Genomic DNA, 23833 nt, shown 5'->3' on the forward strand with positions numbered 1-23833 from the left:
GTGAAATAGAGGGTTTAATAGGAGACTTATAACCATGTACCAGGAATACACTCTGACTGTTCACTTCTAACTTGCGAGGTCACCAGCTCATCTTCTCTACTTGTCAAATAAATCCTTGAGGACATCACTCTGTACTGGCTGAACTCTTCTGGAATTTCATCTTGTCCTCTGGAATCTCATCAGCTTGCAAGATCACTTCAAAAACCCAAACCTCTTTAGTGCACCCTGTTCCTGTAATTGAAGAAGATGGAGGGTGGACAGCGGGGAATTCCTCCCAAACCCTTCATTTAAGAATGGCTCACCCAGGGCAACCAATTCATCATTTCCCACTAAGTTGTATTCCTCTGGATTTTTATCATGCCCATGCCTTCTCCATCTGCTTTTCTACTTTTTATGTCTTGTTTCTCCTATTAAACTGTGAGCAGTATAACGGTAGGGGCTGTTTTTTTGTTTGTTTGTTTGTTTGTTTTTTTGCTTTTCTTTGTATGCTCAGTGCTTAATATAGTTTTTACCATATAATAAGTATCTAAAATGTTTTTTGACTGACATCCTTGTTTCTTCTTTTTTTAGCTATTTTCTAAGAATATAAAGACAGTTAAAACTGTTAAGGAGCTCACAGTTTGATATAAGATATCACAAGTAAACAACTACACATAAGTTCTATATAGGATAAATTACAGGTAATCAAAAGAAGTGATACTCGAATCCATCTTAGATGATTGGATCATGAAATGAATGAAAATTTTACCTCTCTGTTCTTTAGCACATTAATTATATGTTGAAGCCTACTCTCACCTTCTCATAGGTCTTCCTATTGTCATCTGTGTGTGATAGTCATCTCTAATGGTGTTCCATAACTAGTTGCCATAAGGGATATTGATATTTTAAAAAATAGACCTTATTTAGAATTAAGAAGATAGAACGATGTTAAAAGCTATAAATGTCGCCAGGGATAGGGAGGAATGATAGATGCATAAAAATTCATCATGGAGAAGAAATATTTCACAACTATTGCTTCGTGGATTTATCTGAATATTTGAATACATATTAAATGAACATGAATGGAAAAGATTCATATATTCATCTTTACCACCATCAAGAACCAATACAAAACATCAGAAGACATGATGATTTTAATGCGTATAAGGAAAGAACTATGCCTAAGCTGATCTCTTGCTGTTATGAATTTCTCTAAAGCCCTTGACAGTTTACAACATTATAATATCATACTTATCAGATAGGGAATATATTATTGTTCCAATTGTACAGATAAATAAACTAAGGCAATGATGATTTGAGTCAAGGTGACAAGATCTGTAAATGTCAGAACTAAGAAAAATAATCAACCAGTCAGTGAAAAAGTATTTATTTGACTCTCGCAATATGTATCTATGATAATCAATGATAATATCAAGAAAATAAAAGAAAGAGTGAAGCCAAGATGGCAGGAGAACACACAGTTGACTTTCTAAACTTGCAGGGTTCTCTTACCCTACTTTGATCAATATATATCGAGACATCAGAGGGAATAATATCTTGCCTGCTAGCAATTCAAGTGCAAAGATAAGAGTAGAACAACTCAGCATGCCGAAGAAGAATCTGCAGTCTCGCTGCAAAGAGTTGGTTCCGAAAGGCCTCAGAGGAATCGGCATCGACAGGGAAAATCATGTTCCAGAGAGTCGTAAATCCCAGGTAACGACAACTCTCACGCTACTTATGCTAGTCTCCATAAACAGCAGATACAGGGAGCTTCTCCTTGTGGTTCAGTTGTTGATCCTATGCTGCAGGGACGCAGCAGGTATAGTCTCCATCTAACAGTAGAGCTCAAAAGTTGAGCCTAGCAGCTTTTCAGAACTCGATTTTAGCATCAAGGCAGAAGACACTGGAGAAGAGTTAGGAGTCTGCAGTAAGTGACTAATACTCACAGTCCCACAAAAGGCTCCGGCACAGAAGGAGTGCACACTACTAGTCAGGTAGTAGCCAAGAAGTGCAATCACTCAGTCCTCTTAGAGTGACATGAAGCAGATTTACCTCGTTCACAGATTGCTGAACTCTACTTCACCTGTTGGAAGGAAAACTCTCTCCAGAGCATCTTGTATACCTCAGACCTAGAAATCGGTTTCAATCTTTCCCTAAGCTCATTGCAGAACAAATGGCTAATCCCTTGCCATTAGGCAAACTGATACCTAAAGGCTAAAACATCGTAGGATAGAGATATAGAGATCACAAAGAATCGATCTACGAGCACATCATGATAACAGACTATTGCTGTCATTACTAACCTAGAAACACTCAAACAGCAAATAGATAAAGTCTGTCATCCTTTACAATGCACTCATAGAAGAGATCATTAAAAGCTCAGAATGAGTTTAAAGATGATAATGGGAAAGGAAAGAAGTCCTAAATTTCTAAAGAGACTAACAATTCCTGAAATACATATTGAAGAATAAAGAATTACACTAAGAAATAGGATTTGTAATTGAAATCAAAGAACACTGCAAAAAATAGGAATCGAATCGTGAAAAAGAAAATTATATCTCACATAAAAAAAATGGATGAAATGGAAAAAAAATTCCCACAGATAGCCAAAACACATCACATTCCATAACTCTTATCATTGGATATCATACAGAAATGCACAATAGTAAAATAAAAGCCTATTGAAGAAAATAAATTCTTTAAAAATTAGCAATGAACAAATTGCAAACAATGATATTGACAGCAAGAACAGTCAACAAATACACAAAATCTACAACTGGAAAAAAACCACGATTACTCTACTATTGCAAACGACAACTTGGAAAATAGATCCAGAGAGATAATCTGAGAGTTATGGAACTTCATCTTGAAAACTATAGACTAAAAAGAGATCAGAGATACTGACTTTACAAAAGATAATCATCAAAGAGAACCCCAGATGTAATCCAGAATCAAGAGCTAAATAGGCATTAAAGATTCATCGAAACATCCTAACCAAAACCCTAAATAAAAACTCCAAGGAATATTATAGCAATTATCAGAACTATCAGATTGAAGAAAAATTTTACAACAGCCAGAAAAAACATTTAAATACCGGTCCACATCAAGGATCACTAAGATCTGGCTGCCTCTACATTAAAGGAAAGGGCCTGAAAGATACCTAAAGGCACAAGAACTGAGATCAGCCAAGAAAAAAACTACTACTAACACTTCTTCAGAAAGAATGAGTCACATTAACTCAAAACAAATAATTCCATTTGTTCGAGAACCAGAACAAGCAAAATTTGATCTCCAAGAATCAGAACTCAAGAGAATGCAAAAAGTACACAATAACACAATGCTGGCAATTACTTCATCTAATTGATATACAAAACACAATACATAGTAATTTGCATTGTACTGAATACACATAAAAAGAATAATAGCCGAAAAGAGAAATGGCAGAATAAAGTAGCAAAGGAGATAAAAACCACATCCCACAAAAGAGGCTCAGAGAAACTTATCATATCTAGAAGAATTTTAAGAGAGTAGAAACTACTAGTGGAATCTTACTCCATCGAGTTAACGATCAACAAAAAAATAATGCACATTCGTTTTAGAAAAATTCATCTACTCCCTCATTAAAAACAGAAGAAACAGGAAACATCGAAAAAGATATACAGAAGGAAGACTCAAAGGAGAGAGATATAAAAGGAACCAGTCATCCGTGATACAAAGAGAACTACATCAATTCTCCAAAAAGCTGCAAGAAGGTCAGAATAATAAGCACAAATCTGAAGATATAAGAAAGATGCAAGAAATACAGATTTAGCAATTCTAACCAATGAAATACCGGAAATAACTCCCCCATAAAAGGGCAGATAGCAGACTGATCAAAATCAGAAACCTACAAATGTTGATTTACAAGAAACACATTTCACAAGGGAGAAAGAAGTAAAGCTAAAAGCTGGAGCAAAATCTATTATTTCAGGTGAAAAGTCAAAAAGCAGGGTAGCCATCACTATCTCAGATAAGCAAAAGTAAAAAATGATCAAAATACAAAAAAGGAAGGTAAACTACATCCTGCTAAATAGCACAAAACAACAGCAATATCAATATGCCATCAAAAGCAACTAACCACTACAATCAAAAGTGGAAATAAGCACTCCCAAAGGAAAGTTAAGAAGTCTCTCGAAAAGAAAAGACATAAAACTATAAACATCAAAAGAAATACTCAAACACTTCACTCCAGATTGAACAAATCAAACCACAAAACAAATAAAAAAGAAATTAAAAAGTCAAAATATTAGAAAAATTAGCAAGATCTCATTCAAAAATAGAAATTAGATAAGCAATATACATTCATCACAGTTCAGAAGCCATTCAAAATTACCATAATAGCCGACATGAAGCACAAATTACAACACATAATGCAGGAAATGCAAAATAGAAACAATGAACATTTTTCAGATCATGATCATAAACACACAATTCATACAAAATTAGAAATAGACCAAAAAGTAATGAAACTAAACATCTATCTAATAAAGAATGATCAGTAACAGCTAAATTATAGATACAATTAAATATCCAAAAATGACAATGCATAGAGACATACATACCAAATTTGATGGCAGCCAAAAGCGGTAAAAGAGACCAATCCTAGCACAAGAGGCTAACTTAGATACAAACAGAGAAAGAAAAGATTAGATGAAATCTACAGCGCTAACTAAAAAACAAAACAAGACACAAATTAAAAAGCCCACCAAATCAAATACTAAATTGGAAATTTAAAATTCAAAGAGAAGAAAAAAATACGAATATAAAAACTATCTGAACTAATTAAATAGAAAACTAAGAATTGGTTCTAGAAAAACAGCATAAAATACGCATAAGCTACTTGGTAACATCCGATTAGAAACAGAACAGAGGACAAATGAGAACATTAGTAGTCTTAAAAACAATGTAAAGGGAAAAGCTAACACACCAATGAAAGGACAATTAGAGAATAATAAGAGTTATTTCAGCTCATACAATATGCACATAATTGATAACACTAAGTGAAAATGATGACTACCCAAATTCCAAACAATACCCAGACTTCCCAGACTATTACAAGGAAGAAAGTAAAAATACATGCTTAATAAAGTCCATTTACAGAAAAAAGAAACAGACAGGCAATTAAAACAACTCCTAAAGAGAAAAACCCCAGGACCAGATGGATTAAAGAATTTTACCAAACATTTAAAGAACAAATTACCAATCATATAATTATTTGATACCAAATAGGAATGAAGAGTCCAACAAATCCCTTCTATGACAAACTTCAACATGGTACGATACCATAAACCAGGTCAGCTTAAAACAGAGAAAGAAAATTATGAACTAATCTCCCCTAAAAAGCAGAATAATTGATGCAATTACAAATCTTAAATAAAGCATATTAGCACCAAAAGACAAAGAAAATCATCTCAAGACCTAATACACTATGATCAAGTAGATTTATACCACGAATGCAGGGCTAGTTCAATATTAGGAATAATATCAAACTAACATTAGCCATGTCAATACCAAATTAACCAAAAAAACCATATAGATCATCTCAATAAGAATGCACAAACAAGCAATTTCGAAAAATCCAACATCCATTCCCTATTAATAACATCTTGCATGAAGTCATAGGAATAAACTGCACACTATAATTCAGCAAAATAATCAGCAGCATCTTTTAAAACCATCAGTAACATCATATGAATGACAAACTACAACCATTCCCAATAAGATCTGAGGAAACAAGGTTGCCCACTATCACCGTTACTATTTAATATTGTATTAGAAACGCTAGCTATAGCAATAAGAGCTGAGAAAGAGATTAAAGGAATAAGAATAGGCAATAGGAAGCCAAATTATCACTCTTTACCGATGACATGATGTATACTTAGAACAAGATTCTGCTAAAAGTTATTAGAAATAATACACAATTTAGCAAAAGTTGCTGATTATAAAATAACCCACATAAGTCATCAGCATTCTTATATATCACTAACAAAATCCAACAGTCAGAGTTACAAAGAAAATTCCATTTAAAGTAACTACGATAATTAAAATATTTGAGAATCCTATCTGCAAGGGAAAATCAAACTTTATGAGCAAAATTACAGACCACTTTTCACACAAATTAAGTCTGATCTAACCAATTTGAAAAATATTAAATGCTCTTGGATAGGGCGAGCAAATATAATAAGATGACAATATTACCTAAACTAATCTATTTATTTGCGCTATACCAATCAGACTCCCAAAAAACTATTTTAATGACCTAGAAAAAATAACAACAAAGTTCATATGGAAAAACAAAAGAGTCAAGAATCTTCAAGGAATTAATGAAAAAAAAAATCAAATGATGGTGCATTAGCTGTACCAGATCTAAAACTATACTATAGAGCAGCAGTTACCAAAACTATTTAGGCATTGAGCTAAAGAACTAGATTAGTTGATCAGTGGAATAGATTAGTTCAAGGGATAAAACAGTCAACAAATATAGACAACCATAGTCTTTGACAAACCCAAAGATCCCAGACTTTGGATAAGAACTTACTTTTGATAAAAATTGCTGGGAAAATTGGAAACTAATACTAGCAGAAACTAGGCATTGATCCATACTTAACCCGTACACCAAGATAAGGTCAAAATGAGGTTCATGACCTAGGAATAAAGAATGAAATTATTAATAAATTAGAGGAACATAGGATATTTACCTCTCAGACCTGTGGAAGGGAAGGTTTTTATGACCAAAGCAGAACTAAGAGATCATTACTGATCACAAAATAGAAAATTTCGATTATGACCAAACTGAAAAAGTTTTGTACAAACAAAACTAATACAGACAAGATTAGAAGGAAGCAAATAAACTACAGAAAATATTTTACAGTCAAAGTTCTGATAAAGGCCTCATTTCCAAAATATATAGAGAATTAACTCTAATTTATAAAAATCAAGCCATTCTCCAATTGAAAAAATGGTCAAAGGATATGAACAGACAATTCTCAGATGAAGAAATGAAACTATTTCTAGTCATATGAAAAGATGCTCCAAGTCATTATTAATCAGAAATGCAAATTAAGACAACTCTAAGATACCACTACACACCTGTCAGATTGGCTAAGATGACAGGAAAAAAATATATGATGATTGTTGGAGGGATTGGGAAAACTGGGACATTGATTCATTGTTGGTGGAGTATGTGAACAGAATCCAACCATTTTGGAGAGTAGTTTGGAACTATGCTCAAAAGTTATCAAACTGTGCATACCCTTGATCCAGCAGTGTTACTACTGGATTATATCCCAAAGAGATTATAAAGAAGGAAAGGGACCTGTATGTGCACGAATGTTTGTGCAGCCCTTTTGTAGTGGCTAGAAACTGGAAACTGAATGGATGTCCATCAGTTGGAGAATAGTTGAATAAATTGTGGTATATGAAAATTATGGAATATTACTGTTCTGTAAGAAATGACCAACAGGATGATTTCAGAAAGGCCTGGAGAGACTTACACGAACTGATGCTGAGTGAAATGAGCAGGACCAGGAGATCATTATATACTTCAACAACAATACTAGATGATGACTAGTCCTGATGGATCAGGCCATCCTCAGCAACAAGATCAGCAAATCATTTCTAATGGAGCAGTAATGAACTGAACTAACTATACCCAGAAAAAGAACTCTGGGAGATGACTAGAAACCATTACATTGAATTCCCAGTCCCTATATTTATGCACACCTGCATCTTTGATTTCCTTCACAAGCTAATTGTACAATAATTCAGAGTCTGATTCTTTTTGTACAGCAAAATGATGTTTTGGTCATGTATACTTATTGTGTATCTAGGTTATATTTTGATATATTTAACATCTACTGGTCATCCTGCCATTTAGGGGAGGGGGTGGGAGGGGGGTAAGAGGTGAAAAATTGGAACAAGAGGTATGGCAATTGTTAATGCTGTAAAGTTACCCATGTATATATCCTGTAAATTAAAGGCTATTAAATAAAAAAAAAAAAAAAAAAAAAAAAGATCTGCAAAGATGTTAAGGACCTTGCCTAAGTGAAGGGGCAGGTCAATTCTCCAAGAGCCTCTACAGCTAGGAATCATAACACTTGAAGGAGATGCAAAGCAACCTTTACTAACACAGATGTTCCTTGTGGATTGGGATTGAAATAAATTGGAGGCAAGAGGGAAGAGAAGATAGAGGTCAAAGAACAGCAACTGCCTCTCAATATCCTTGTATCATTATCATCTTCTCACATGAAGAGATCCATTCTACAGCTCTGAGTTAGACCTCCAGCAGCCACTGGCAGTTGGCTCCCATATTACAACATATGGTGTCCAGTGTAGGACACAAGAAACAAAGAAGCAGCAGCGTTCCAGAGCTGTTTGTGAGTAGGATACTCCCAGAATTCCTTCAGTAACCCGCAGGGAAGAAAAGGGAGAAGAGATCCAGTAAGACTTTTTTAGTTGGGATAACTAAATGGGACAACACAATAAAGGGCTGAATCAGGAGACTGATGAGAGACTTATGAAAAATTCCTGTTCTGGCTATAGTCCTCTTCTCTGTTTGAAAGTTTGCCTCCATGATACCTCACAAGCTTTAATACCTGCTATAGCAGTGGTTCTCAAAGTCTGGTCCAGAGCATCCTGGGAATCTCTGAAATCCTTTCAGAGAATCTACAAATTCATAATTCGTTTTTATTTTTAATGTGATCAATATCTATAACTATAAACCTTACATAAACAAAAGCTCTTTGGACAGATCCTCAATCATTTTTAATAGGATAAAGATATGGAGAACAAAAGTTTGAGGACCACTGTGCTATAATGATGTTTGTACTCCCTAGCATGTGGACTCAGATACCTTAGCATGTGGACTTAGATAACAACTAATGCATAAACTTACTGCCCATGCTGTGGGGAAAAAATAATCACAGTCTCATAAAACAAAAAATGGAGAATTGTTAAGGACCATGCCTACGTGAAGGTACAGGTCAATTCTCTGACAGCCTGCTAGCTGTGAATCTGTGAATCAAATAAATTGGAGGCAGAGGGAAGAGAAGAGAGGTCAGACAACACAACTGCCTCTCAGTCTCCTTGTATCATCATCATCCTTTCACATGAAGAGATCCATTCTACAGTTCTGAGACCTCCAGCAGCTACTGGAAGGTGGTTCCCGTATTACAATACAACGAACCTCACATTTTTATCATCACAACATCTTTGAAAGAGATGTTTGCTATTAATACCACTATTTTACAAAACGGGAAATACAGACAGATTGGATGACTTCTCTGGAATCAAAGAAATACCTGACTGGATTGTAATTCAGGTCTTCCTGACTTCAGATTTAATGTTCTTCCCACTACACTACCTAGATAGTGTTACGAGGTCAAATGACTCTCAGGTCTTTTCAACTCTAGTGTTACAGTGCTCTCATCAAACAATTTCTAAGGTCTTCAGTATTAATCAATCAATCAGACAGTATTTGGTCCTCAATGGAGGCTAAATATTAGGGATAAAAGGAAAGGTACAACTGTCCCTTTCCTCAAGGGTTTCATTTTCAAACTGGAGAGATAAAATATAAATAATTATACATGTAAAACATACAGAGAAAGTGAGGGTGGGTCAAAGATAAAAATTTCATAAGCTGAAAGGCTTGGGAAAGACTTCATGTAGAAGTTAGTTTTTACATTGAAACATAAAAGAGTGTGGGCACAATACAAAGTGAAGTTTAGAAGTAAAAACATTCTAGGTATAGGGAACATCCAGTGCAAAAGTATAAAGATAAGAAATTGTGATGTATGAGGAACATAAATTAGAGCAATATATCTGGATTGTAGATCAAATGAATGGGAGAAAAGCATGTATGTGCATATGCATAACTGTAGATACACGTTTGTGTATATGAACACACAAATACACAAGAGTAGAAATTTTTTCTTCCCCATTGTGAAGGGCCTTGAAGAAAAACAGAGATTTTGCACTTTGTCTGCATCCTCAACAATCAACCTGGATTAATGTTTAGTCAATGCTTAGATACTTGTTCAAATGCAGTTATCAATGTATCCCTTTCCAAACTCACAGTTTTCTCTTTTCCTAGATAAACATTTCTAATTCCTTAAATCAATTATGATATGGCATGATCTCATAGTCACCTTCTTAGCTTGCATTTCATCTTTCCAATCACCTTCATAAAACATGGTGGTCAGACCTAGAGTATTTGATGCAATACTAATGATTTTTTCATTATCAACACTGTATTCTGTTTACCTAAACACAATATAAACTTCATGAATGCATTATCACAGCAAAATTAGCATTAAATAGACTACCTGATTGTAAGGAGAAAAGATAGAATGTGAGAGTGACAAAGGCAATGTGTGATACAGAGTATTGGGTTAAACATAGATTTCTCTTCTCCCAGCTGAACATTCACTTTCAACAAAAGCAATAGACCCAAGGCAAAAAAAAGCTACTAGAAAAATTAATGACAGAAGATTAGAGGGCTTCTCTGAAAGAGAACAATTTGTTGACAACTTGGAGGGTAAGTTAAGCCAACACACAGCTAGCAACAATGGAACAGAAAAGGAGTGAACAGCTTTCAGAGACTTGGTGTACAGCACTGCATTTGCTCATCTGTGTCAGAATAGTCACAAACATCAAGACTGATTTGATGAGAATGATGGGGAAATTCAGAAGTTGCTAAATGAAAAACAAGAACTCTACAGGGTGTACCAGTAAGATACTGCATCCATTTCTAAGAAGGTAGCATTAAATTCCATCAAAAGTAAATACTATTGAAACTTAGAGAGATGCAGATTTCTTAGTTCAGTAAGAAGGTAGATGAAATTCAGTTTTATATCGATAGCAACAATCCAAACCATTTTTATTATTCATTGAAAGTTATGTATGGACCAAAGCCCTATGGGGCATCTCAAGTATTCAGTGCTGTGTTGGTACATGAATTTTTGTTTGCAGTTCAGCCTCCAAAGTTGAGATTGATTCATAATCAATTCTTTTCTGCATTTCCAGATTTCAAAATGTGTTACAAATTACTAATCATTAAAACCATTTGGTATTAGAGTGATGGATCCATGGAATAAATTATTTATATAATAAACATAGTAAATTAATATCTTTTGTTTGATAATTTCTTACCCCAAAAAGCCTAGATCTTTTGGTTTATCAACCCTTTAAATTGTCTTAGGCTAGAAAAAAAGTCTTAGTCTAAATATTTGTTAGTACTACTATTCCAAAATTTGATTTGAGAAGTTATTTTAAAGTTGTTTAAAGAGGAATATTGTAAGAGTTCAGCATTTTTTTTTTGGCTTCTTCTCCATCATCATGGTTCTATCCTCCCCATAATGGTTTTATATACTTTCTCTAGTTTTCTAAGGAAATAAATAGTAACATTTGAATTGTTCTTTTCTGATGCTATTATGAAGATCAAAAGAAATAAAGAAGGCTGGACACTTTGAAAATTACAGCTCAAACAATGAGGATTTGTTATTTTTACTTAAAGTGATATCTTAAAAACAACATTGACTTTAAAGGCAAGAAGAAAAAAAAACCTTAATTATTGCAGATTCTATTTTCTTCAATACTGAGATGAAGAAATAGATGTTCAATAAGTAAATAAATAATAAAGTATTATTAAATAATAATGAATTATATTATAATTTAATAAAGTAAGGAATCTAAAACCACATAGGTGATCATCATTTAAGTCTAAATTAAAGGTCAAATTTTTCCTACTGAGACTTCCATGGCTAGAGCCAAAATGGAGGAGTGAAGCCAAGAAGCTGCTTGAACTCTCTAAGATTACCATGAAAATCACATGAAACCAAATCTCTGAACAGAGTCTGATGGAATGAAACCATTCTCCAACTCAAGATAGATTGTAAAAACTTCAAGAAAGATCAGTTTCAATGAGATGAAACAGGGTATTCAGTTCAGCTTAGATGGAGTCTGGGAAAGCCAGTGACATGGTATTAATCACAGCAAATCAGCAACTAAAACCCTCAATCCTGGCTCAGTAATGGATAAAATGAGTGGAGCAGCTTGCCTTTTGAGCTGGAACTGGAAAGTTTCCCACTGGCTTTCCCATTGACACCTTTGTTCTAGGAAGAGATCATAAAAGTAAAAAATAGGAAATACAAAAAGAAAAAGGAAACAAAATGAGCAAAAAATAGAATAGAACCTTGACCACAGAAAGCTTCTATGTTTCAGGGAACACCAAATCACAGACTCAGACAAGGACAAAATGTCCTCAGAGGAAATCTCAAAGAATGATATAAATTGGTCTCAAGTCTAAAGAGAATTCTTAGAAGTGCTCATAAAAGACTTTTTAAAAAATAAGGGAAGCAGAAGAAAATATAAGAAAAGAAATGAGAGGTATGCAACACAGAGTCAACAACTTGGAAAAGAAAGGCAATTCTTGAAAAAAATACAATTAAACAAATGGAAAAAAAGAAAAAAAATCCACTAAAAAAAACAAAGTAGAATTAATCAACTGGAAAAAGAGATACAAAAGCTAATTGAAGAAAATCATAGATACAAACTAGAATGGGATAAATGGAAGCTAATGACTTTCTGAGATATCAAGAAACAGTCAAACAAACTAACAAGAATGAAAAAATGGAAAAAGAAGTAAAATACCTTTTTGAAAAACAGCTGACCTGGAAAATAGATCCAAAAGAGACAATTTAAAAATTATTGGTCTACCAGAAAGTCATGACCAAAAAAACCAAAACCAAAACCAAAAAACCCTAGAAAGCATTCTTCAAGAGATCATCAAGGAAAACCACTCTGATATTTTAGAAAGAGAGAGGGAAATAGTCATTGAAAGAATCCACTGGTTCTTCACAATCACAATGCAATCTTCAAACACATAACTCAAGAAAAACATGGAAAATAAACAGGGGAAAAATATATGTACATATGTAATTTAAAGGTTAAACTGTTTACATCTGTAGATGGGAAAATGATATCTGTGATTCATAAGAACTGTATCTGTTACTGTGGCAGATAGAAGAGGCCTCACATAGACAGAAGGTGTGGTTGTAAACAGACATTATCTGTTTGATGATGATGTCTAAGCAAAGAAAAAGAAATTAAGAGGTGGAAAAAAGACGCCCAGTACAATATAATGGGTATAATGGGACAAGAAGAGGCCCAAAATAGCTATTGCAATTGAGGTAAAGAAGGAAGAGCATTATGTGAAGCTTGGTCTCATCAATTTTGGCTCAGAGAGGGAATGCCTTAATCATTCAGTTGGGTAAAGAAATTTATTTAACTCTGTAAAGACGTGGCAGGAGAAAGGGCAAAGAAAAGGGAGGAGCTGGATAGAAGGAAGGGTAAATATGACAAATACTAGGAAAAACAGGTAAGAGAAGGATGGAGTGAAAGAAGATAAGATAGTGGGTGGAGTGAGTAACAAAAACAAAATGCTAATAATACATGGTGGAAAGAGAGAACAAAAGAACATACAGAGGACTACATACATAAGCTGAAGAGAAATACAGAATTGGTAGCCATAACTCTGAATATGAATAGGATGAACTTTTTCATAAAGCAAAAGTGAATAGGAGAGTGGATTAAAAAACAGAATCCTGCAATATGTTGTTACAAGAAACACATTTGATAGGGAAATACATACAGAGTACAAGGAAAAGACTGGAGCAGAATTTATTATGTTTTAGCTGAAGTAAAAAAAAAAATTAGGGGTACCAATTCTGATCTTAGATAAAGCAAAAGTAAAAACAGATCTAACTAAAAGAGATGAGAAAGAAAAGTACATCTTGATAAAGGATACCGTAAACAATATAGTAGTATCAATACTGAATGTATATACACCACATGATAGGGCATGCTAATTCCTAAAGAAGATATTAAGCCAGGTTCAGGAAGAAATAGACAGCAAAACTATACTAGTAGGAGACTTCAACCTTCCCCTCTCAGAGTCAGAAAAATCTAACCACAAAATTATGGAAGAAATTAGGGAAGTTAATAGAATCCTAAAAAATCTAGATATGATATATCTCTGGATAAAAATGAATAGGGACAGAAAGGAGTATACCTATTTCTTGGCAGTATATAGCCTACACAAAAATTGAGCATGTATTGGGGCATAAAAACCTCACAATCAGATTTAGTAAATTTTTTTTTTTTGCAGACCATGATATAATAAAAATTATATTCAATAAAGGGCTAGGAAAATAAAGAATTAAAAACAATTGGAAATTAAATAATCTAACTCTTAAAAAAGGAGTGGGTTAAACATCAAATCACATAAACAGTTGATAATTTCATCCAAAAGAATGATAATGATGAGACAACATACCAAAACCTCTGAAATGTAGACAAAGCAGTTTTGGGGGAAAATTTTATATCTCTAAGTAATTACATTAATAAAGTAGAGAAAGAAGAGATGAATGAATTGGGAATGGAACTAAAAAAAGCTAGAAAAAGAAACAAATTAAAACCTTCCAATTAAATACCAAATTAGAAATTCTGAAACACAAAGGAGAGAATAATTAAAACTAAGAAAATTATTGAACAAATTAATAAAACTAAGAGTTGGTTTTATGAAAAAAAAAACAAAACATAAATCTTTGGTTAATTTGATTATAAAAAGGACAGAGAAATCAAATTGCCAGGATCAAAAATTAAAAAGGTGAACTTATCATCAATGAAAAAGAAATTAAAGCAATAATTAGGAGCTATTTTGCTTAACTGAATGGGAGCAAATCTGACAAGCTAATTGAAACAGATGAATATTTACAAAAATAGAAATTGTCCAGCTTAACAGAAGACGAAATAGGTTATTTTAATAATCCCATTTTGGAAAAAAAGCATTGAAAAGCCATTATTGAACTCCCTAAGAAAAAATTCTCCAAGACCAGATGGAATTACAAGTAAATTCTATCAAACATTTAAAGAACAATTAATTCTAATTTTATAGAAACTATTTGGAAAGATAGGTAAAGAGGTCCTGCAAAATTCCTTCTGTGACACAAATATAATACTGATACCTAAACCAGAAAAAGCAAAAACAAAGAAAGGAAATTACAGACCAATCTTCCCATGAATATTGATGCAAAAAATTTAAACAAAATATTAGCAAATTCCAGCAACTTATCAGCAGGATAATATACTATGACCAAGTGCGATTTAAACCACAAATGCAAGAATGGTTCAATATCAGGAAAACTAATGCCATAATCAACCTTATCAATAATAAAAATCAACAAAAATCATATAATAATCTCAATGTATGCAGAAAAAGCATTTAACAATATTCAGCACCTTTCCTATTAAAAATATGAGAGAGCATAGAGATAAAGGGAGCTGTCCTTAAAATAATAAGTAGTATCTATGTAAAATCAACAGCAAGCATAATTTGTAATGGAGAGTAGCTGGATGCCTTCCTAATAAGAAGAGGAGTGAAACAAAGGATCCCCATTATTACCATTATTGCTCAACACTGTATTAGAAATGTTGGCTTTAGTAATAAGAAAAGAAAGAAATTAAAGAAATCAGAATAGACAGTGAGGATATAAAACTATCACTCTTTGCAGATTATATGATGATGTACTTAGAGAATCCCTACTTCCTATTAACAACTATAATAAAGTAATAGGATATAAAATAAACTCACACAAATCATCAGCTTTATATCATCAAGAGCTAAAAAGAGTAATTCCATTTAAAATTACTGCTGACAAAGTAAAATATTTGAGTGTCTACTTGCCAAGATGAACCCAAGAAGTATATAAATATAATTACAAAACAATTCTCTCCCAAATAAAGTCAAATCTAAACAATTGGGAAAATATCAGTTGCTCATGGACAGGCCAAGCTAATATAATAAAAGTGAATATTTTCTCTAAAATAGTGAGAATAAAGGATATGCAAATAAACTGATGGCAGAGATGTGGACTGTTCGACCATTGTGAAGAACAATTTAAAACTATGTACAGAGGACTATAAAACTGTTCTTAAACTTTGACCAAAAAGTGCCACTTTGATATATATCAAAGAAATTAAAGAAAAAGGGAAGAGACCTATAGTGCAAAAAAAAATTATAACAGCTCATTTTATCATGCCAATGAATTGAAAATTGAGGGATTGCCCCTCAATTGGAGAGTAGCTGAATGAGTTTGTAGAATATGATTGTGATGGAGGAGAACTCTTATACTATAAGAAATGATTAAAGATTAGTTTCAGAGAAACAAAAATGTCAAAACTTCTATGAATTGATTTAAACTAAACTGAGAGGAAATAATTGTGCATAGTAATAACAATGTTGTTATGATGATCAACTGTGAAATACTTGGCTATTCTTATCAATACAATGATCTAAATGTCTAAATGATTAAAAATGCTCTTCACCTCCAGAGAGAAAAGTAATGAACTCTAAACAGAAACTGAAATATAGTATTATCACTTCTCTATGGTATAGCTAAATGAAAATACTTTTGCATGATTTACCATGTATAGTTGATAAAATTTTGCTTGTGGATGGGAAGGAGGGAAAGAATTTGGAACTCAAAACTTAAGAGTAAAAGAATGCTTAATTTTTTTTTAAAGAGAGATATGATGGAGTTAGGTTTAATAGTACTTCACTTTGTGAAGTTCACAAATGATTAAAATAAAGATTTCTGACAAATGACTCTGAAAAGAAATGAAAAATGACATCATATAGCTGTAAATTATGTACTGAATTTGGAGTCAAAAATATTTTTTAGATCAAGCTCTAGCATTTGATAGCTATCTTGATTAATTTCTCTGGGTCTCAACAATCTGCTCATTGTAAATATAGCTAACAACAGGTAACAAGTTCCTCTTTTTGAAAGTCTTCAAGTACAGACAAAGTGAGTAGTTCCTGAGTATGTTATGTTGAGAATTTTTTTGATGTAGTGGTTGTGCTTGAAGACAGTTATGGCCCCTTGAAACTCTCAGGGTTGATTATTCTGTATGACCTCCCTTATAAGTTGGAGAATATTGCTTTGTAAATTCATCTTTTATAAATAAGTGACTTACCCAACCTCACACAGTTGGTAAGTGGCCAGGTCGAGACTTAAACTCATATCTTCCCTGTAGAAATCCATGGTTCACTCTACTACATAGTAACTACTTCCCTATTTCTCTTTCTGGTGATACTTACTCTTTTTTTCTTCAAAGTAAATGATCTGTTGGTTATTATTAGTCAGGTCAGGCCAGTTCAGAATTGTATTACTCTTGGCTAAAGGTCTTCGCAAAACTTACAGAGCAAAGAGCAGATATGATGTTATCTTTAAAATAAATTATAAAGATCAAATTGGAGCAAAGTTAAAGTCAATTTCTGAGTGGAAGAACAGATAATCTTTAGATCTGATATTATGAAAGCCATCATCATCAGATCAATACATCGTTTTGTCATTTTAACTGTGTCATTGAATCATTTCTCTTTGTATAGCCATAGAACTCAGTGCAAGGTCTTGTCTGTCTGATATAGTTATAGAAATGTGTAGAAGGTAGGTTGTGAAACATATTTCACTCTGACTTATAATAATAGCTTGCATTTTATACAGCTTTACAGATTGCTGGTTCTCTGAACATCCTAGGAACTTAATGTTGTGAGAATGTTGCATTCTACCCTATGACATGACAAGGACACCCATCATGGAAAGTGAAGGAAGTGGGAAAAGGGGTAAAAGAGATCATGGAGTTTGGAGAATGAATAATTCTAGCATTGTGAACTGTGATCTACTAGAAACTTCAATTATCCTTGCTTTAGTTTCTTAACACGTATGTATCTATCTATCTATCTATCATCTATCTACTTATCTATCTATCTATATTAGAGAGATAAATGTCTTATTCGTAGAATTGGATTTCATGCATTTAAAATATCATTCTGAAAAGGGACCCTTAAACTTCACTTGTCTGCCAAAAGGGTCCATTACATTAAAAAAAAATTCAGAAACGTGATACTCAGGGGACCTGCATTTAAACCTTCCCTGTCAAATGCATTATTTATTTATTTATTTTAAATTATAGCTTTTTTATTGACAGAACATATGCATGGGTAATTTTTACAACATTGTCCCTTGCATTCACTTCTGTTCCAACTTTTCCCTTTCCTTCCTCTACTCCCTCCCCTAGATGACAGGCAGTCTCATACATGTTAGACATGTTAAAGTATATCTTAGATACAATATATGTGTGCAGATCCATATAGTTCTCTTGTTGCATGAGAAAAATTGGATTTTGAAGGTAAAAATAACCTGGGAAGAAAAACAAAAATGCAAGTAGTCCACATTCTTCTCTGGGTGTAGCTGATTCTATCTATCATTTATCAATTTGAACTGAATTGGATCTTTTCTTTGTTGAAGAGAGACACTTTCATCAGAGTACATCCTAATATAGTATTGTTGTTGAAGTGTATAATGATCTCCTGGTTCTGTTCTTTTCACTCAGCATCAGTTCATGTAAGTCTCTCCAAGCCTCTCTGTATTCATCCTGCTGGTCATTTCTTACGGAACAAGAATATTCCATGACATTCATATACCACAATTTACCCAACCATTCTCCAATTGATGGGAAAACTCAGTTTCCAGTTTCTGCCACTACAAACAGGGCTGCCACAAACATTTTGGCACATACAGGTCCCTTTCCCTTCTGTAATATCTCTTTGGGATATAAACCCAGTAGTAACACTGCTGAATCAAAGGGTATGCACAAATGTATTTTTTATATGACCATAATCCTTATGGGTCTTAATTTCGTCATTTGATAAATAAAGCATTTAAACTAAATGGCCTTTCAGTTCTTGATATTTTAATACGTTTAAACTATTTATTGATATTTTTTATTTTTACTATCATCAAAGTATCCCATGAAGGAAATATCCTTTCTCTCCCCGTTTAAGATAGTTATCCTATATGACAAACAATGCATTTTGAGGAGTAAAAAAGGCAACACAGCTGATCCAATCCATTGACAAAGTGCAAAAAACATGTAAATGTATAATACCTGTGAATCTTCTACCTTTACAAATAGGCAGGTTGGAGGTGTCCTTGAATATTTCTTCATTTAAACAAAACTGAATGTCTATAATTTTGTTGCATTTATTTTTATTTGTTATTGTGTTGTTTTTCCATTTATATTATTATAGTTACTGTGAATATTGTTTTCCTGGCTCTTCTTAGTTTGCTTTGCATCAACTGATATAACTCTTCCCATGCTTTCTTTGTATTTAACATATATATCATTCTTGTAACACAGGAATATATAATTACATTAATATGCCACAACTTGTTTAACCATTATTCAATTGATGGACATCTATGTTGTTCCAATTTTTAGTTATCACAAAAAGTGATACTATAAATAGATATAGTTTCTTCAGTTTCTTTAATTTTTCTTTAAGGTAACCTGGTTTTCACTGCTCTCTCCCTCACCCTTAATCATATCTTCTTAACTAATGTAACTTTCCCTTCAGCGTTTTGTTTATTAGTACTTTTTTTTCTTTTCTGATTTTATCTGTTTTTATATCCTTTTTCTCTCAATCAACAAGATTCCCTTTTCAAGTCTTCCCTCTCAGCTAGTTTAAAATTGTTTTGCCCCTTTACGATAATGATTTCTCTCATTTTCTTCATTTTGCATTTCTAATTATTTGAGATCTTCATCTTCTGATTCAGTATAGCTATAATTATCTGGAATCTGTCTTTTCTCTCCATTCTTCATGTAACCAAAGCTTCCAAGGTATCCATTCTAGTTTCTCCCCTGTAAGTTCTTTCTGCCATTGTCTTGTAGGACTTACCCCCATTAATTCCCCTTTTCCATTATGTTTACTTACAGAATAATACATTATTATGGACGTGAGAAAGGAAGTTGCCTTTGTTGGGGCAATCTCTGGGCCGCTTCCAGATTATATCATTGTTATTATAATCCACTACTGTTCTATACCCTCTCTTGTAGAAAATTTTCTTTTGCATTTGCCTAGAAAATATCATACCAATTTTCATGCTTTTGTTTTCCTCTAGATGTGATTTGCTCCTCTCAGGACATGTGGACTTCAAGCATCAAATCCCTCAGGTCTCATCCAATATAATATCCTCATCTCCCTTCATTCAAAGGAACATTCATCAGTGCAATTACCTTTCTACCTCTACAGTAAATTACCCTTCATTTTACCCCTTTTTAATCTTTCCATCTTCCTTTTCACTCATTCTTCTATATATCCTTCTCTTTCAAAATCCATAGAGATCACTCCTTTATTGCTACCCTTTGATTTGAAATGAGTGCATCATTCTCTTTTCTCTATCCCTCTTCTTCTCCCTCTCTCTTTTATATACCTTCCCATATTATAATATTCCCACAAAAGAAACATCATCTCAAGGCAGGATGTTACTTCTTCACTTATACTTTTGTCAGATTTCTACCTTCACACTTGTATTCTTGTATACATTAGAAAAAAATCACCCACCAGACTCTCTTTTGCTGATATTGTTCTCATTTGCTTCATTTATTCATTTTTCCTACATTTCTATTGTTTGGGGTGTTTGAGTAGTAAATAATGGTTTTAGTTTGGATTTTATTTGAAATGTGTTTCAAATACTTTTTTTATTATTGAATATCTTTTTTTTTTCTTTTGTCTTTTTTTGGTTCTTTAGATTTCATCTCAGATTTTCAGGATAGGTCACCCTGGACTATATACTGACAACACATCATTCTAATCCCTTCTTCTTCTAGTGGTATGAAACAGTCTTGCATTTTTTTAATGTCCTTTCTTTTGTATTTGAAGGTCTGTCTTTTGATAGCTTATAGAACTTGTTTCTGAATTAGATTGTTAAATTTAACCATCGTGTATCTTGGAATTAACCTGATGATATTTTTCTGATGATGATCTATGGATCGTTTCAACTGGAATTTAATTTTCTATTTTTAGACTTTCTGAAGGTGGAGCCAAATGGAGGAGTAAAGACAAGGACTCACCCAAGCTCTCCCCAAATACCTTTAAATAATGACACTAAACAAATTAAAGAGAAACAGAACCCACAAAAAGAGTGGAACAATTTTCCAGCCCAGGACAACTTGGAAGGTTGGCAGGAAAGGTTTATTGCACCAGAGTGAGAATGGAATGAAGTCCAGCACAGTCCCTATCCTAGCAAATAAGTCACAAGACTTGGAGTAACTAAATAAGTGGCAGCAGTGGTGGTTTCCAGACATCTCAGTCCACAGATACCAAAAACAACTTAGAAAGTCATCAGGAAAATTATGGCACACAGAGAGTGGAACACCGGCCAGCATAGGGCCCACAAGCAGAACCCCAATCCAGAAAGCCAGGAATGAGTCTTGAGAGCCACTGAATCAGCAGCAGCAGTAGGGGCTTCCTGAGAAGTTAGGCTACCGACAAGAAGGGTTTCAAACAACTAGTCAGGATATTACAGGAAGTCTTTTTGCTAGCACTGAGGCAGGGCTGTTGCTTTGCTCATATACTGTTCCAGAAGGAACTCTGGGTTCCAGTCTCAGGGCAAGGAGCAGCATAGGCTCTCCAGAATCTGTAGCCAAAGTGAAGAAGGGACCCTTTTTCCCATTTCCAGGGTGTAAAAGAGTTCTTATGGTCACTAACAGATCAGAAGCCACCAGAGAAGTAAACATTATATCACCTTAAAAATGATTTGGAAGAAGTATTTCTAAAAGTAGCTTAGAACAGTAAATCCTCCACCCTGGCATTCCTCTTCTATTATTTCTTCCATTATTGTGTTAATTTTTTGTTCATTTGTTTATTTGTCTGTTCTTATTATGTTCTTCTGGGAAACCTGTGATCCTTATGTTATTTTTGTGCAATCTGCTTTTTTCAAATTTGGTACGTTTTGCTTGCATAGTGTATATATTTAGAAAAAACAAACAATAGACTTTATTATCAAAATATATGCAAAGATAGTTTTCAACATTCACCCTTGCAAAATCTTATGTGCCAAATTTTTCTCCCTTCTTTCCTCCACTACCACCTCTAGACAGCAAGCAACCAATATATGTTAAACATATACAATTCTTCTATGCACATTTCCACATTTATAATGCCAAAAGAAAAGTCTGATCAAAAAGGAAAAAAAAATGGGATAGAAAACAAAAAGTAAGCAAACAACAAAAAGTGAAAATACTATGTTATGATCCACAATCATTCCCATAGTCCTCTCTCTGGATGCAGATGACTTCCTCTATCACAGGTCTATTAGAATTGGTCTGAATCACCTCACTGTCAAAAGGAACTAAGTTCATTACATTTGATCATCACATAATCTTCTTGATGCTGTGTACAATGTTCTCTTGTTTCTATTCACTTCACTTAGTATCAGTTCATGTAAGTCTCTCCAGGCCTCTCTGAAATCTTCCTCTTGATCATTTCTTATAGAACAATAATATTCCATAACATCCATATAACATAATTTATTCAGCCATTCTCCAACTGATAGGCATCCATTCAGTTTCCATTTTCTTGCCACTACAAAAAGGACTGCCACAAACATTCTTGCACATCTGGGGCCCTTTCCTTCTGTTAAGATCTCTTTGGGATATAAGCCCAGTAGAAATACTGCTGGGCCAAAGGGCCCTTTGGGCATAGTTCCAAATTGCTTTCCAGAATGGTTGGATCTGTTCACAGTTCACTAGTGTCCCAGTTTTCCCACATCCCCTCCAACATTCACCATTATCTTTTCCTGTCATCTTAGCTAATCTGAGAGCTCCATAGTGGTATTTCAGAGTTCTTTTAATTTCCTTTCTCTGATTATTAGTGATTCACAGCACCTTTTCACATGATTAGAAATGGTTTTAATTTCATCATCTGAAAATTGCCTGTTCATAGCCTTTGATCATTTAATGTATATATTTTGTTTTAAATTAATTAATTCATTTATTTTTTGTTTCTCTTTTTCTAGGTTTTCCTTTACTTCTCTCTATTCGCATACCTAATCTATTGTTTTCTTTTTTGTTTCTTTGGTGAGGCTTCCCATTGTAGATTAAAGTTTTTCTATTTTGTTCATTTTAGGGAGAGTACAGGATATAAATTCTTACTTTAAAATTCTTCTTTTTTGGAACAATTCAGTAATAAAATAAACATATTTTTCTAAACAATTCAGTAGCATATGCTCTTTAATTTCCAGTGTCTTCTATTTCATCAAGCATTGGATCAATTTCTTTTATTTTGCAGTACTTATTCAGAGATGCCTGTACTCATTTACTAGGTCTTTTGGCTATATTTCTTTCTATTGAGTTATCTATTTATGTTCAAAATCTCTGAATTTTCTTTTTCCTGAATTCTTGGGTACTTTCCCTAATTCTTCCACTTTTGTTTTTCTTACCACTCCCTTCCTTACTCTCTTCCTTACTCCTTCCTCTTAAATGTAGTTTCTTTGGGGACTGGATCTTAGTGTAACTCATCTTCTTCCTACACTGGGGAAATTGATGGTTCACTACCCTAAGTCTCTGCATAATTGACTTTTGGGTGTTCTGAATGGGTCCTCACTTAATGCTTTCCCTTTCCCCTCAGACCTGGCAGTCCCTTCACAAAAATAGTCCTCTGTGTCCCAGTGACACATTCCATTCTTCTGTTCCTCAGTTCTCTGACCTAACATCTGCACTGTTGCTCCCAGGTTGCATTTCTCAGCTAGGTTTTGCTTCAAGGGCAGTGGATATGTTGACTGTTGAGAAAGAAGTGGCGGGAGGGAGCCAGGATTTAGGAGAGGGATTTCATATAAGTCTATTCTTAGATCTGCTAGTGAAACTTGGAAAAATTCAAGGTTACAAACTCTCAACATGATATGCAAGGTTCAAG

This window comes from Sarcophilus harrisii, chromosome 1 (genome assembly GCF_902635505.1).
Source record: "Sarcophilus harrisii chromosome 1, mSarHar1.11, whole genome shotgun sequence".
Lineage (NCBI taxonomy): Eukaryota > Metazoa > Chordata > Mammalia > Dasyuromorphia > Dasyuridae > Sarcophilus > Sarcophilus harrisii.